This window comes from Schistocerca nitens, chromosome 2, assembly GCF_023898315.1.
Source record: "Schistocerca nitens isolate TAMUIC-IGC-003100 chromosome 2, iqSchNite1.1, whole genome shotgun sequence".
NCBI lineage: Eukaryota > Metazoa > Arthropoda > Insecta > Orthoptera > Acrididae > Schistocerca > Schistocerca nitens.
In genome coordinates, this window is record NC_064615.1 from 402,647,473 (window position 1) to 402,661,105 (window position 13,633).

General features: G+C 42.3%; 1 protein-coding gene across 1 annotated transcript in view; it reads right to left on the reverse strand.

The window, feature by feature from the left end:
- The window catches only part of LOC126236253 (protein singed), a 374,185-nt gene extending 365,411 nt beyond the window's left edge, over positions 1 to 8,774 (reverse strand). The window contains exon 1 of the mRNA XM_049945404.1: positions 8,585 to 8,774. The gene's annotated coding sequence lies outside the window, so the exon portion shown is untranslated. The remainder of the gene's footprint in view (positions 1 to 8,584) is intronic.
- Between the last annotated feature and the right edge of the window lie 4,859 nt (positions 8,775 to 13,633).

The following is a 13,633-nucleotide window of genomic DNA, read 5'->3' on the forward strand; positions in this document are numbered from 1 at the left end:
TAAGAAAAACCTTGGAGTCGATGGTTGTAATTTACAGTCCATTTTATTTATCTCAATATTTCCAAATATATTCGCGTCATGTATTATTTGAAAACTACTGTTTTCTTCAAAAATCAAAAGTTTACATTCTCCTCAGCATATAAAAACTAAATGTGAGTTGTTTAAGTAGAGCCCGCATCTCGTGGTCGTGCGGTAGCGTTCTCGCTTCCCACGCTCGGGTTCCCGGGTTCGATTCCCGGCGGGGTCAGGGATTTTCTCTGCCTCGTGATGGCTGGGTGTTGTGTGCTGTCCTTAGGTTAGTTAGGTTTAAGTAGTTCTAAGTTCTAGGGGACTGATGACCATAGATGTTTAGTCCCATAGTGCTCAGAGCCATTTTTTTGTTCAAGTAGACATCTAAAAAAATTACTTTCAAACTAACATGTCTGACAAAAAGCAATGCTATCTTACCTCTGATGGTGTATTTGCAACGAATGATAATACTGACGAACAGATAACGATGGCAACTATGGTCTTTATTATTGGAAGACTGTCCTGTGTGACAAAACTAGCTCGCGAGTAGCTACCAGAGAGAAGAAGAATCACGTGATACTTAAGAAAAATGTGGACAGAGGAATTGCGAAAGGTTATAATGCTTAATTCGTGAAGAGAACGGAGATGATGGTGTTATGAAGATGAGAAGGAAAGGAGCACTAGGAATTCTGTATTATTGCTGCCAATATATCTTAAGCTGACCGCGCCGTACTCTGGCAGAAGTCTAACAGCCTGGAAAAAAAGATTATTCCTAACAAAGGGGCGACAAGGCTATATTAGAAGGTGTACAAACTGTTTAAGTCTTATGTGAAGTACTCTACTGTCGTGACAACTGTAACACGGCTACTTAAGCCGATGATATGAAACTTACAGGGTAACCGAAGCTTGGTGCCTGATTAGGAACATTGGGGCGCAGTCTAAGCCCCCATGTAGCGACCTCTTCAAAGAGTTGGACTCCATTGAGGGAAGACAGCGTTCTTTTCGCAGAATACTATTGAGAAAATTTAGAGAACACACATCTGAAGCTGACTGAGGAATGATTCTACTCTGCCCCCAACGTACATTTCACGTAAGGACTACGAAGATAAGAGAAATTATGTCTTGTACAGAGGCATATAGACAATTTATTTTCCCACGCTCTATTTACGAATGGAACTGGAGAGGAAATTACTTACAGTGGTACAAGGTAGCCTCCACTATGCAACGTACGATGCCTTGCGCAGTATGTATATAGATGTGGACTACAGATCCTCCTATAACTGACTGGGAAAGCCAGTTAAAAGGTCAGAGGAACGCAACGGCGTACCAGCTCCAACACAATCATGCTTAGTAAGGCACTGTGGTGTCCCAAAAATTTTTCGGATTGACGACTGCTTCACCTTTAAATAACTTACTTTACCATATCGTCAGCGGGGTATTTATAGTTTACACTTTACCTCCTCCTCCTTTGGGGCATATACAATGAGGTGACAAAAACCATAGGATACGTCCTAATATCGTATCGGACTTCTTCTGCCGGCGTACGAGGTGCAGCAACTCGACCTGGCATGGACTCAAAAAGTCGCTGGGAAGCCCCCTACAGAAATATTGAGCCATGCTGGCTCTATAGCCGTCCATAATTGCGAAAGTGTGGCCGGTGCAGGATTGTTTGCACGAACTGATCTCTCGATTATGTCCTGTCTGGCGATCAGGGTGGCCAAATCATTCGCTCGAACTGACCAGAATGTTCTTCAAACCAATCGTGAGCAATTGTGGCCCGAAGACATAGTGCATAGTCATCCATAAAAATTCCACTGTGGTTTGGGAACGAAGTCCATGTATGGTTGGAAATGGTCTCCAAGTAGCCGGACATAACCACTGCCAGTCCAGTTGGACCAGAGGGCCCAGTGCATTCCTTGTAAACACAGCACACACCATTACAGAGCCACCACCAGCTTGCACAGTGCATTGCTGACCACTTACGTCTATGGCTTTCTGCGGTTTGCGCCACACTCGAACCCTCCAATCAGCTCTTATCAACTGAAATCGGGACTCACCTGACCACGACCGCGGTTTTGCAGTCGTCTAGGGTCCAACCGATATCCTCACGAGCCTAGGACAGGCGCTGTAGGCTATGTTGTGCTGTCAGCAAAGGCATTCACGTCCGTCATCTGCTGCCATAACCCATTAACGCCAAATTTCACCGCACTGTCCTAACGGATAGGTTCTTCGTACGTCCCATATTGATTTCTGCGGTTATTTCACGCAGAGTTGCTTGTCTGTTAGCACTGACAACACTACGCAAACGCCGCTGCCCTCGGTGGTTAAGTAAAGGCCTTCGGTCACTGCGATATCCTTGCTGGGAGGTAATGCCTGTAATCTGGTGTTATCGACACACTCTTGACGTTGTGGATCTCGAAATTTTGAATTCTCTAACTATTTGACAGAGCCCCGGGAGTAGACAACATTCCATTAGAACTACTGACGGCCTTGGGAGATCCAGTCCTGACAAAACTCTACCATCTGGCGAGCAAGATGTATGAGACAGGCGAAATACCCTCAGACTTCAAGAAGAAGATAATTCCAATCCCAAAGAAGCAGGTGTTGACAGATGTGAAAATTACCGAACTATCAGTTTAATAAGTGACAGCTGCAACATACTAACACGAATTCTTTACAGACGAATGGAAAAACTGTTAGAAGCTTACCTCGGGGAACATCAGTTTGGATTCCGTAGAAATATTGGAACACGTGAGACAATACTGACCTTACGACTTATCTTAGAAGAAAGATTAACGAAAGGCGAACCGACGTTTCTAGCATTTCTTGGACTTAGAGAAAGTTTTTGACAATGTTGACTGGAATACTCTTTCAAATTCTGAAGGTGGCAGGGGTAAAATATACGGAGCGAAAGGCTATTTACAATTTTTACAGAAAGCAGATGGCAATTATAAGAGTCGAGGGGCATGAAAGGGAAGCAGTGGTTGGGAAAGAAGTGAGACAGGGTTGTAGCCTGTCCCCGATGTTATTCAATCTGTATATTGATCAAGCAGTAAAGGAAACAAAAGAAAAATTCGGAGTAGGTATTAAAATTCATCGAGAAGAAGTAAAAACTTTAAGGTTCGCCGATGACATTGTAATTCTGTCAGAGACAGCAAAGGACTTGGAAGAGCAGTTGAATGGAATGGACAGTGTCTTGAAAGGAGGGTATAAGATGAACATCAACAAAAGCAAAACGAGGATAATGGAATGTAGTCGAATTAAATCGGGTGATGCTGAGGGAATTAGATTAGGAAACGAGACACTTAAAGTAGTAAAGGAGTTTTGCTATTTGGGGAGCAAAATAACTGATGATGGTTGAAGTAGAGAGGATATAAAATGTAGACTGGCAATGGCAAGGAAAGCATTTCTGAAGAAGAGAAATTTGTTAACATCGAGTATAGATTTAAGTGTCAGGAAGTCGTTTCTGAAAGTATTTGTATGGAGTGTAGCCATGTATGGAAGTGAAACGTGGACGATAAATAGTTTAGACAAGAAGAGAATAGAGAATGCTGAAGATTAGATGGGTAGATCACATAACTAATGAGGAGGTATTGAATAGAATTGGGGAGAAGAGGAGCTTGTGGCACAACTTGACAAGAAGAAGGGACCGGTTGGTAGGACATGTTCTGAGGCATCAAGGGATCACAAATTTAGCATTGGAGGGCAGCGTGGAGGATAAAAATCGTAGAGTGAGGCCAAGAGATGAATACACTAAGCAGATTCAGAAGGATGTATGTTACAGTAAGTACTGGGAGATGAAGAAGCTTGCACAGGATAGAGTAGCATTGTGAGCTGCAAACCAGTCTCAGGACTTAAGACCACAACAACAACTATTTCCGAAATGGAATGTCCCATGCGTCTAACACTTACTACCATCCCGCGTTCAAAGTCTGGCAATTCTCACTGTTCGGTCATAATGACGTTGGATACCGTTTCACATGAATCACCTGAGTACAAATTATGGCTCCGCCAATGCACTGCCTTTTTATACCTTGTGTACTCGATAATATCGGCAACTGTAAATGTGCACATCGCCATCCCACGACTTCAGTGGTCGTGCGTCGAGTGGACAAGGACAATAGCAGCTGCAACTGCGGCGCGCGACCTAGCCCACGGCACCTTGTACGTAACGGTGCGCCAGCCGCAGCTGCGGCGGAGGTGCACACAGCTGGCTACCGGCGTCTGCACGCCACGCAAATCGGTCGTCGACCGCCGGCCGGCCAGCAAAAGACGCCGGCACCGCCACTTTCGTCCGACACGCTACGCGCCGCGGTCACTGACCACCTCCCGCTGAGCCGCAGTGCTTCCCAGGACAGCACAAGACGCTCGCAGTAAACGGTTATAAAGAAACAAACGGTCTACTGAGTTGTTCTCACTGCTACTGTGTATCTCACAAGGCGTTCCGCTTGAGCAACATTTTCCCGCGTAGCGAATAAAGGATTGTATATCTCATTCTACTGTATCTAGTTTTTGCAAGGCGGCTCACGCGTCTTTGACACTCTTAATAATCCATTAAAAAAAGTGAGTTACCAAAAGCAGTCTTCTGCAAGTGGCAGAACGAACGCAAATGGAGAAACTTGTTCTTGTGTAGTTAGCACTCTTAACATGTCTTGTGCGAGATGCAACCAAGTTTCTCTCCTAATAGAACGATATGTATGTTTAATGCCATCCGGTAGCTGTTGATGCAAGGAACATATCAAGTTTACAAAAATGGAATGCCTTGGTCCGAACAAGATAGGGATGTTACGGTTTCAGGTCCCCTCAACGCAGCAACAAGCCCGGAATGGGCAAGTTGATCAGCCACGCTATAGGTGGATGTCTATTACGTCCATTCTTCACGTGTAGTCTATTACGATGGGAAATTTGAAAACTGAGGGCTGTTCATGAACACGGGCAACACTGAAGTGCCGCTTTTCATTTGCGCATGCACCACGTAAAGAAAAAAGATTCATTAGAGACCGAGCACAAGCTCCGATTGGACACTGTGTCCTAATTGTTCCATACTACTAGTATCACAATGAGAAGTACTAAGCAAAATTGGCACACGCCTTGCCTTTTAATTAAATTGAGAATCAAATCCTCCAAAAATCCATTCCTTATTACTCAATCAGTAGGCAACGTCACAAGTAACAGATGTCCAATTTCGTAAACATTAGCAATAGCCAATAATTTCATTTTTGCACATTTGATTATCAGGCAACAGAAAAATTGAAGAAAGCCAAGACACAAGAACAAATAGGAACACATGTTAGGTAAACTGGGTAACTACGATGTAACTTGAGTTTCCTTCCGTTGGCTTTGAAACGGTAACTCAAACCGAATGTCATCTAACATCACTCAATTACCTTTTACTGTGTGGCCCACAAATATGATTTCATTTGCCTGTTTCTGTACAGCACGGAAGGATGGCCGTGACGGACACCATCCGTTAATTTACGTGCCATATCCGTCAACGTCGCTCGACAATTGTCCCAACTATGGCGATCCGCTTGGTATGAGTGACAGATGGCAGTCTCACGAACACGTAAGAATCATTGGTGCTACTTGTAATGTCTGTCACCACAGAACGATTTCCAGGGTGCAACGAGATATTCTACTATTGTAATATTCTGTGACTATTAATTCGATTCCGAAGTTGCGTTAACTACAGAGGAAAAATGAAGTAAAGAAACAATAGCAGCAGTGCAACGAGATATTCTACTATTGTAATATTCTGTGACTATTAATTCGATTCCGAAGTTGCGTTAACTACAGAGGAAAAATGAAGTAAAGAAACAATAGCAGCAGCGAGGGATATAGAAAAGTGCTGTGAGGATGTCGTGGCAAGGACTTAGGTAGAGTGTCGACATACGGCAGGGGACAGACAGTATGAGATCCTTTTATAAAGAACTCTGTAAACATTTTCCTTCCTTCGAATATTACACCCGGAGACAATGTTACAAAATTACGATGACACGTAGACACTTACGAGCATTTTACTTTTGTTGAATTACCCGAAGAACCGATTATGGACCTAAAGGCTTATCTGGAACAAGAAACAGCAGCATATACACCTCAGTAAGGCGAGAATCCCATTGGCACCACGAGCGTAGTTCTGTTCATAAAACGACTGTATCCTTTTGGATGAGACTGTAACAAATAATTGCCAGTTCGCTGATCGCTATTTAACAATTTCCTCACTTTACAACAGCGAGGTCAACCAGATACAGAGCAATTTTCCTAGAGATGCTCACTAAATAACTTAAACCAAATCGCACTTTATTGTACATATTTTTAGTCCCAAACCAATCATCATACTCTCTTACCCATAAAAAACTATAGGTGAAAACAGTAAAAAAGGAATATTACACGAAGAAACGAGGCCCGTCATCGACGTCGTTCAAGAGTGGAATAGAAGCTAGTCGCGAGTTTAAGAAACTACCCATCATTTGCCTGAATTGATTAGGCAAATTACGAAACTGCTGAGTGGAAGAGGATTTGATCCCGAACTTCCGAATACTAGTCAGAAGACATCTGCCATTACATCGCCTCGCTCGATGTGAATCAGTATGGTTTATTCTTTGTCTCCCTTTCCTATTTCGGGAGACTTTTTGATCTTATGAACTGCTCCATCGGGCAGTAGCAAATTATCTGCTGGATGTCTTCAAGGATCCAGCCCTACTCGTGGGGTTTAGGGACTAAATCAAGGTATATAGGACGGAATCTGAAAGTTTCCCCCCTTGGCACTCACCAGTGTCTTCAAATTTACAGCCTACCTTAGTTGGTCCGTTCCTTATTCGACTGATGTAGACCGCCCGTCAAGACGGTGTGTATGAGCCTGCTCCACTGTAATACTGAATGGGAACCAGAGTTTCAGGCCACCTCAAATAATGAGAGCGACGTGGACGCAGATGCACGAAACGGGAAGCACGCCTCGTCATCCTCAGCTGGCTGTTTCCGCCCGCCGCAGCTGTCGCGCCTTATGACTGATGGCCTAAACCGAGCGGTAATGTTCTGCTACGAACTGTGTGTCCTACTCTATGGGCACACAGTCCAGTTAACGCTTCGTGCCAAGGAGCTCACTGTGCTCTTGCTCCTAATATTCAAGCGTCCATGAACAACCGCGAAATTCTAACTTATCGCTGGAATGTTTCACACATTCGTTACCTCGGCCAACTGTAAAATGAATTGCGCAGGGTATGTCTACAGTGAGCTTTATGAGCAGTCGTCTACGACCGCCGTGGTAGGCTTGTTTCAGTGTTGAAACTGTTGTTACATTAGCCAGCAAATCTATCAACCCTAGCTGTAAACATCACATTGGGTACACGCATACTTACATACATAATTCGATGTCGTTCATTGATAACTACTTCCAGGAAACAAAACAAATGCCTACTGAAGTAAGTAGTTTCCGTCACACTCTATAAACAACCGCCGTTAACCATACTTCAGTAAACTGTCACAAAAAAAACAACTCTTACGGTGGTTCCGCATATCTGCTTCGTTCCTTGGAGAAGCTGTTACTATACATTGTGTGTTTTTAATACGGGGTGGTCAAGGTAAAACTTTCAGTGCTTTGTTCTCCACTACCTTGCAGAAAATGAGACGGCAATGAAACGCATGAATGCAACTGAGACTGGGATCACAAGTATCTGAACGCAGCCAATGAATCTTTGGGTGAGTCCGTATTTTACGACCATGAGTCAACAGCCACCCCTAACAGCGTCCGATCACCCGCTGTGTGCCCACACCCTTCCCCAAGTGTGACTCACCTAATGGTGCCTCCTGTCTGCGGTAAATAAACGCGTAACTAGTACGCACAACTCTTACAACTGTCACTGAACTAGATTACAGTGTAAGTACTCTTCTGTGGCAAACGATGAGTGTCACTGTGACAAACACATAGAAAACTTATGTCTAAACGAAACAAGACGCGTAAGACACTGATTTGTTTACAGGACGCTAACACGTTGAACAATGTTGCCAAAGGCTGAGTTAACATGCAGTAATACAAAAAATAAATAAATAAAACAGGAAAGAAGCAACTGAAAATAAACATTACGAATTATTTCTCTCAGGTGCATAATTGCAACCTCGCTGTAGCTTATGACGTTGACGCGTTCATGTATCTGGCTTAGCATCTCTTTGTGTGCACTAATAATTGATGATAACCATAGCACAAACATCATTCACAAAACCACAACGCCAGGCACCTTCAGCGACAATGCTAGAACGCGCTTTCAGTTATCAGCAAATAACGGTGCAAAGGAACAACTGATCAACATTAAAGATCTACTCGTATTGATCAGATGACATAGCAACAGTTCCTGTGGTCACAACATCTGATATCTCAGCAAGCAAATGTTGTTAATCACAATTGTTTGAATATTTACATTTGCTTACATCTACAGAGCACTTCATTTTCTGGAAGTTTTCATCGGATTTATATGCAAGTGTAACAAATCTCTATTGGCAATGCCACAAGAGTCCAATTTTTGCAAGAGCACGTAAACACACATTGTAAACAATGGAAAACGACGATGTTTTCGCTCACCTTAAAAACACGTGATGTCTCCTGAAAGCTGATTTGGCGGCGTCCCGCTAACAATTGTTGTGTGAAGAGGGTACCGAAACGACTTCGGATTACTATAGGCTTCGCACGACGATTTCAGTCATCCACACGAACTCTCGGCACAGAGAAACAGCCGCCAACACAGACCGAGACGCACTACGCTCGCTCACCGCCAGAGATGCTACCAACTACCACGTCCCCCACCATGGCGGCCGGCGTCTCGCGCTTTCGGCCAATAGCGGGGCAGCTTTCGGTCAGCCAATGGCTGACGCCGTTGCATCGCTCACCGCGCGAAACGCTCTACAGCGCAAGTAAGACGCGATATCTTACTCATCTTCGTTATGCTTTTAATTAAATCTGAATTGATAACAAGGTCGTCTGGAGCTCTATTAACACTGCTAATAAACTTAATGACGTGACAGGCAAGTGTCCGATACATTCTAAAAATGAAAAGGAGATTATGGTAACGTCCCGTTGACGACGATGTTATTAGAGGCCTAACACTCACTTGCTTCTGTTGGACAAGTATGCAGACGGAAATCGGCTGCGCCCTTCCGAAAGGAATCATTATGTGATTTGCCTGAAGTGGTCAGTGAAAGGATAGAAACATTAAATCTGGTTGACCGGATCGAGATTTGAATCTGCTCCTCCTGAATGCGAGACCAGTTACGTAACAATTGCGTCACATCACTTCTAAGAAATCGATAATTCGATTTTGAAAATTTGTAGGCCAAACCACCCTCATAACTTAACATTACTATCAGATAATACAGGAACTGATTTGGAATTAAAAAGCGGCATGTTATACAAATATTCATTCATTTAATGAATATTTTAGCGACTGTATTTCCAAATTTCCTGATGATTGAAAGGACGTCTTCCAGAATCTGCAATAGTTAACTAATTTTGCTTTGGCGACGTGAATTAACAAATTCAAATTGGTAAGTTTGGTGTGGTTATCGACCATCGTAAAATGTAGAACTTAAATTCACCATGTGTTGCAGCTTACGGCTGCTTTGACTGTAAGTGTCTGTGATCACAGAAAATCAAAATAACGGTACACAGAAATAAATAGTTGCAGGAGAATTAATAAAGCATTGTATAAGAAAACGAACACGTAATATGAATTAGACAACACAAATGAGACCTGAAACCACTAAAGAGCCATGAAGTTGATTTGAAATTTAAACTTGTTAAGTTCACAGATGAATACTGCAGTAGATCTACACGAGTAAAGGGAGGGTAAACGAAACTGAATTTGTTTAACAAAAAAGAAATTGGCCAAGTGCCTCGTTTTTACAATGGAGAATTTTGAAATAGAAATTCACGTATAAACATTGCAAAATGTACACTTTATAGCAAATGCATCGTTATAGGTATGATTGTTTAGTGTTCGATATTCGAAGTAGATTCTGCAGATACTCAGTTTACTACAAAGAAGTGCCTGAATTAACCCAATGGCTGACGTAGCGGGTCTTCTTTATATGTGTCTGCATTTCTTCCGTTTCTGTATACATCCACAATGCTAAACAACAAACAAATGCGTCGCTAATAAGTTACCATGATGATGTTGCCATTTGGCGAAAAGCACCTATGATTTCATAGTAGACTAAGGCTAAATTCACATAACGGAAATCTGACGCGCATTTCAAACCACGTGTTTAGCTATCTAACATTCGTCTTACAACTGATAATATCAGCGCGCGTCAACGCAGCACTCACTGAAAAAAAATCTTTAGACGCAGACGAACGGGCGTTGACGCGCAGTTAAAATATAGAAAGAAAGATAGATGGTGCCCGTACGGGCTGTTCAGTTGATCGCACGTCTCCGTCGTAGTTAGATGAATTTTGTGCGTGTTACTGTTACTTTTCTTCGTTACACGTTGTGAAAAATAAGTGAAACGAAGTGTGAAAATATTGACATCGAGCTACTGATTGACGAAGTAGAAAAAAAAGGACAGCTTTTTTTAATACATCGTAGGAATTGTATAAAAATAAAGTTTTGATACGACGACCTTCGCAAGAACTGGTTTTGATCTCCTGTGAGGGAACTGACGCAAGAAAAAGAAAAACATGGGTAAGAAAAGTTTCAACGTTAATAAGTATACGGTCTGGATGTTCTCAATTCTATCTTCGTTAACAAAATAGTTGGTAAAATTAGCCCGAACGTTATCCGATAATGAAGTGGGCCCTCCATTGCGCGTAGCATTTATACTTGTGAGTTTTTCTTCTAAGATATCTTTGCGTTTAAATCCATCAGTCGATCCAACATAACTGTAGTGAACAATAATCGCTCTTACAATGTATTCGGCACAATCCACTTAAGCATCTAATGTCCGATGTGGTATTCTGCACCTATTACAAGCTGTATAGAAAGTACACAGAACTTACCTAAGTGCTAAAGTTAGTCGATAGTTAAATATCTTTTTTTATACAGTATAAGTCAGCTGCTTTCCGCCGTAGGGTCCATTAAACTTTTCATCACCAAAAAGCTTCGCCATTTAATATCATGTAAGTGCTACGTCGAGCTTTTCTGTTAAAGGTCTTTGTTTTGGTATATGTAAAGATTTTCCAGTGTGTTTTTCAGGGAGAATGGAATCTCTGAAAATTCTGTCTTTTCCATAAGCGCGAATGTCTATCTAGGTAAAGCGATGGTCAGTCACATAGCACCAAGAACACTAGAGGGAAAAAAAGTTTATAAGTGAAGTATAAGAATTTGAATGTTCTGTATTTTGTACTCTGATGTGTTCACCATCGAGAACTCCGATGCACTGAGGAAACATTGCGCACTATTCAAAACCATGAGATATTTTACTCAATTTTTCTTCATCGGGTGTTTATCATCATACTATCCTTTACATTCAACGAGATAACTTTGAATGCTTGACGAGTAATACCAGATATAGTTGATTTTCCAATTTTTGATGAATGGAGTAGCTCCTCCTTTGAACACTGTTGGCAAGGTATCTGAAACCGCCAACAGACTGCGAGAGGGCTACTGCAGCGACTAATGCGCTCTACCGTTCGTCATCCGAACTCTCTTGAAACTCGATCGCGCGATAGCGGGCGTCAACGCGTGTTGTATCTGAACTTAGCCTAATTGCATCTACCTTGAAACTCTGAGTTTCTTGCGTTGTTGACGCCCCGTAGGTGAAACTTCTAAAAAAGAAAATGCACCCAATCTGTGAAAACCGCAGTATTCGGAGACAATAGAGCCAAAGGAACAAAATGTACTCGCATTGTTTGGCTTATTTGGGGCGAAGAGCATATTTCGTTTTATTTGAATAACTGGATTTTACACAGTATTGGTAACTCCACTCGCACAACAACATACGCATCTATCCGATGCGGTAGTGATCATAACAGAATATGTACGAGGTGTGATCAAATAGCAACGGCAATTTTTGTTTTTCTTAAAGAATCATTGTTTATTCATCAAAATCGCTTTGTTCCCTCCAAAATAATACTCACTCAGATACAATGTTCTTGTGCCAGCGCTTTTACCAATTTTAGAAGCACTTATGGAACTCAGTTCCCGTTATGGTTTTCAGTTCCTTCAGCGATTCTGTTTTTACCTTATTAATGATGGCAGAACGACGTCATTTCATGGTTCTGTTCAGCCTTGGGAATAAAAAGAAGTCGCAGGGAGCCATGTCCGGTGGATACGTTGGCTGAGGCAACATAACAGTTTTGTTTTTGTTAAAAAATCACGTACAAGCATTGAGGTGTGAGTGGGATCATTATCATCACTGTGGTGCAGTTTTCCACGGTTCTGGTCGTTTTTATTTGGACTGCTTCGCGCAAACAGCGCATAACTTCCAGGTAGTATCCCATCTTGACCGTTAAAGACCACAAGGCAGGAACTCATGATGCACGATCCCATTGTAAACGAAGAATACAGTCAGAAAAATCTTCACACGGGATCGAACTTGTGGATTTTTTCTTTGGGGGGGGGGGGGAGGGGGGGGGGCTCTTCAGGCAGTTTCCATTGGGACGAGTGGGCTTTAGCTTCGACGTCTTACCTCTATAGCCCTGTTTTGTCACTTGTTATTACCTTCCGTAGAAGTTCTAGATCGTTGTATACTTCATTCAGCAGTTCCTGAGCAATGTCTACGCGACGTCGTTTGTGGCGGAAATTCAACAATTTCGGAGCACACTATACTGCTACACGTTTCATCCCCAAAACACCCGAAAAAACTGCTAGATATGAACTAAAGGATATGTGACATCATCAGCAACCTCTCTGATGGTGATTCGGCGGTTTTCCACAGCGTCGTCAGTAATTCATGTGCTAGGATGTGCAGGGTGGTCGCCGTATTCAGCATCTTCTCGGACCTTCTTTGAAACATCCGTAAACTCTTGTCTTACCCATCGTAGATTCGCCAAGAGCCACTGTCAACATTTCGAATGCGGTGCTGCACTTTATTCCATTTTTCAAGCACAAGTGATTGCAAATTCTTTGATTCATGTTTTTGGAAAGTAAAAATCCGCCGAGGATTCCGAAACAAGTATGATATTTTCGACTCTCAACAGTAAATTAAATGTTCGAAACATCCGAAAACGCAAACATACATCAGGAATATGTATACCAACAAGATAAAAAATTGAAATTCGCATCTATAAATCCTGAGAAATTAAAAAAATCCGTTACTTTTTGATAACATCTCGTGTCCGCTTGCGGTACGGTTCGGTACGCTGTACCAGTCACGAGGACAAAGTTTTTGTCGATGTCCCCCCCCCCCCCCCCCCCCCCGCCTTCCACCCTCTTGCCATACTCGGAAAAATAACTTTTCGTCGCGCTCACTTTTAAAATGCAACAGATGCCTTCGATTTTAATAACAACAATAAAATGTATTAACAGACGAAATTTTTATTAGAACTTCAAAATAAGCTTGTAAGATATTAACCGCAAAGTCTTTGCTTCAATAAAGGAAATGGGTATTTCATTCTAAGCAATCAAGAAAATTGAAAGGAACTTGCTAGATATTTCAAAGAACAACTCAGCAGCCCAGAACTAACACAAAGGTTCCC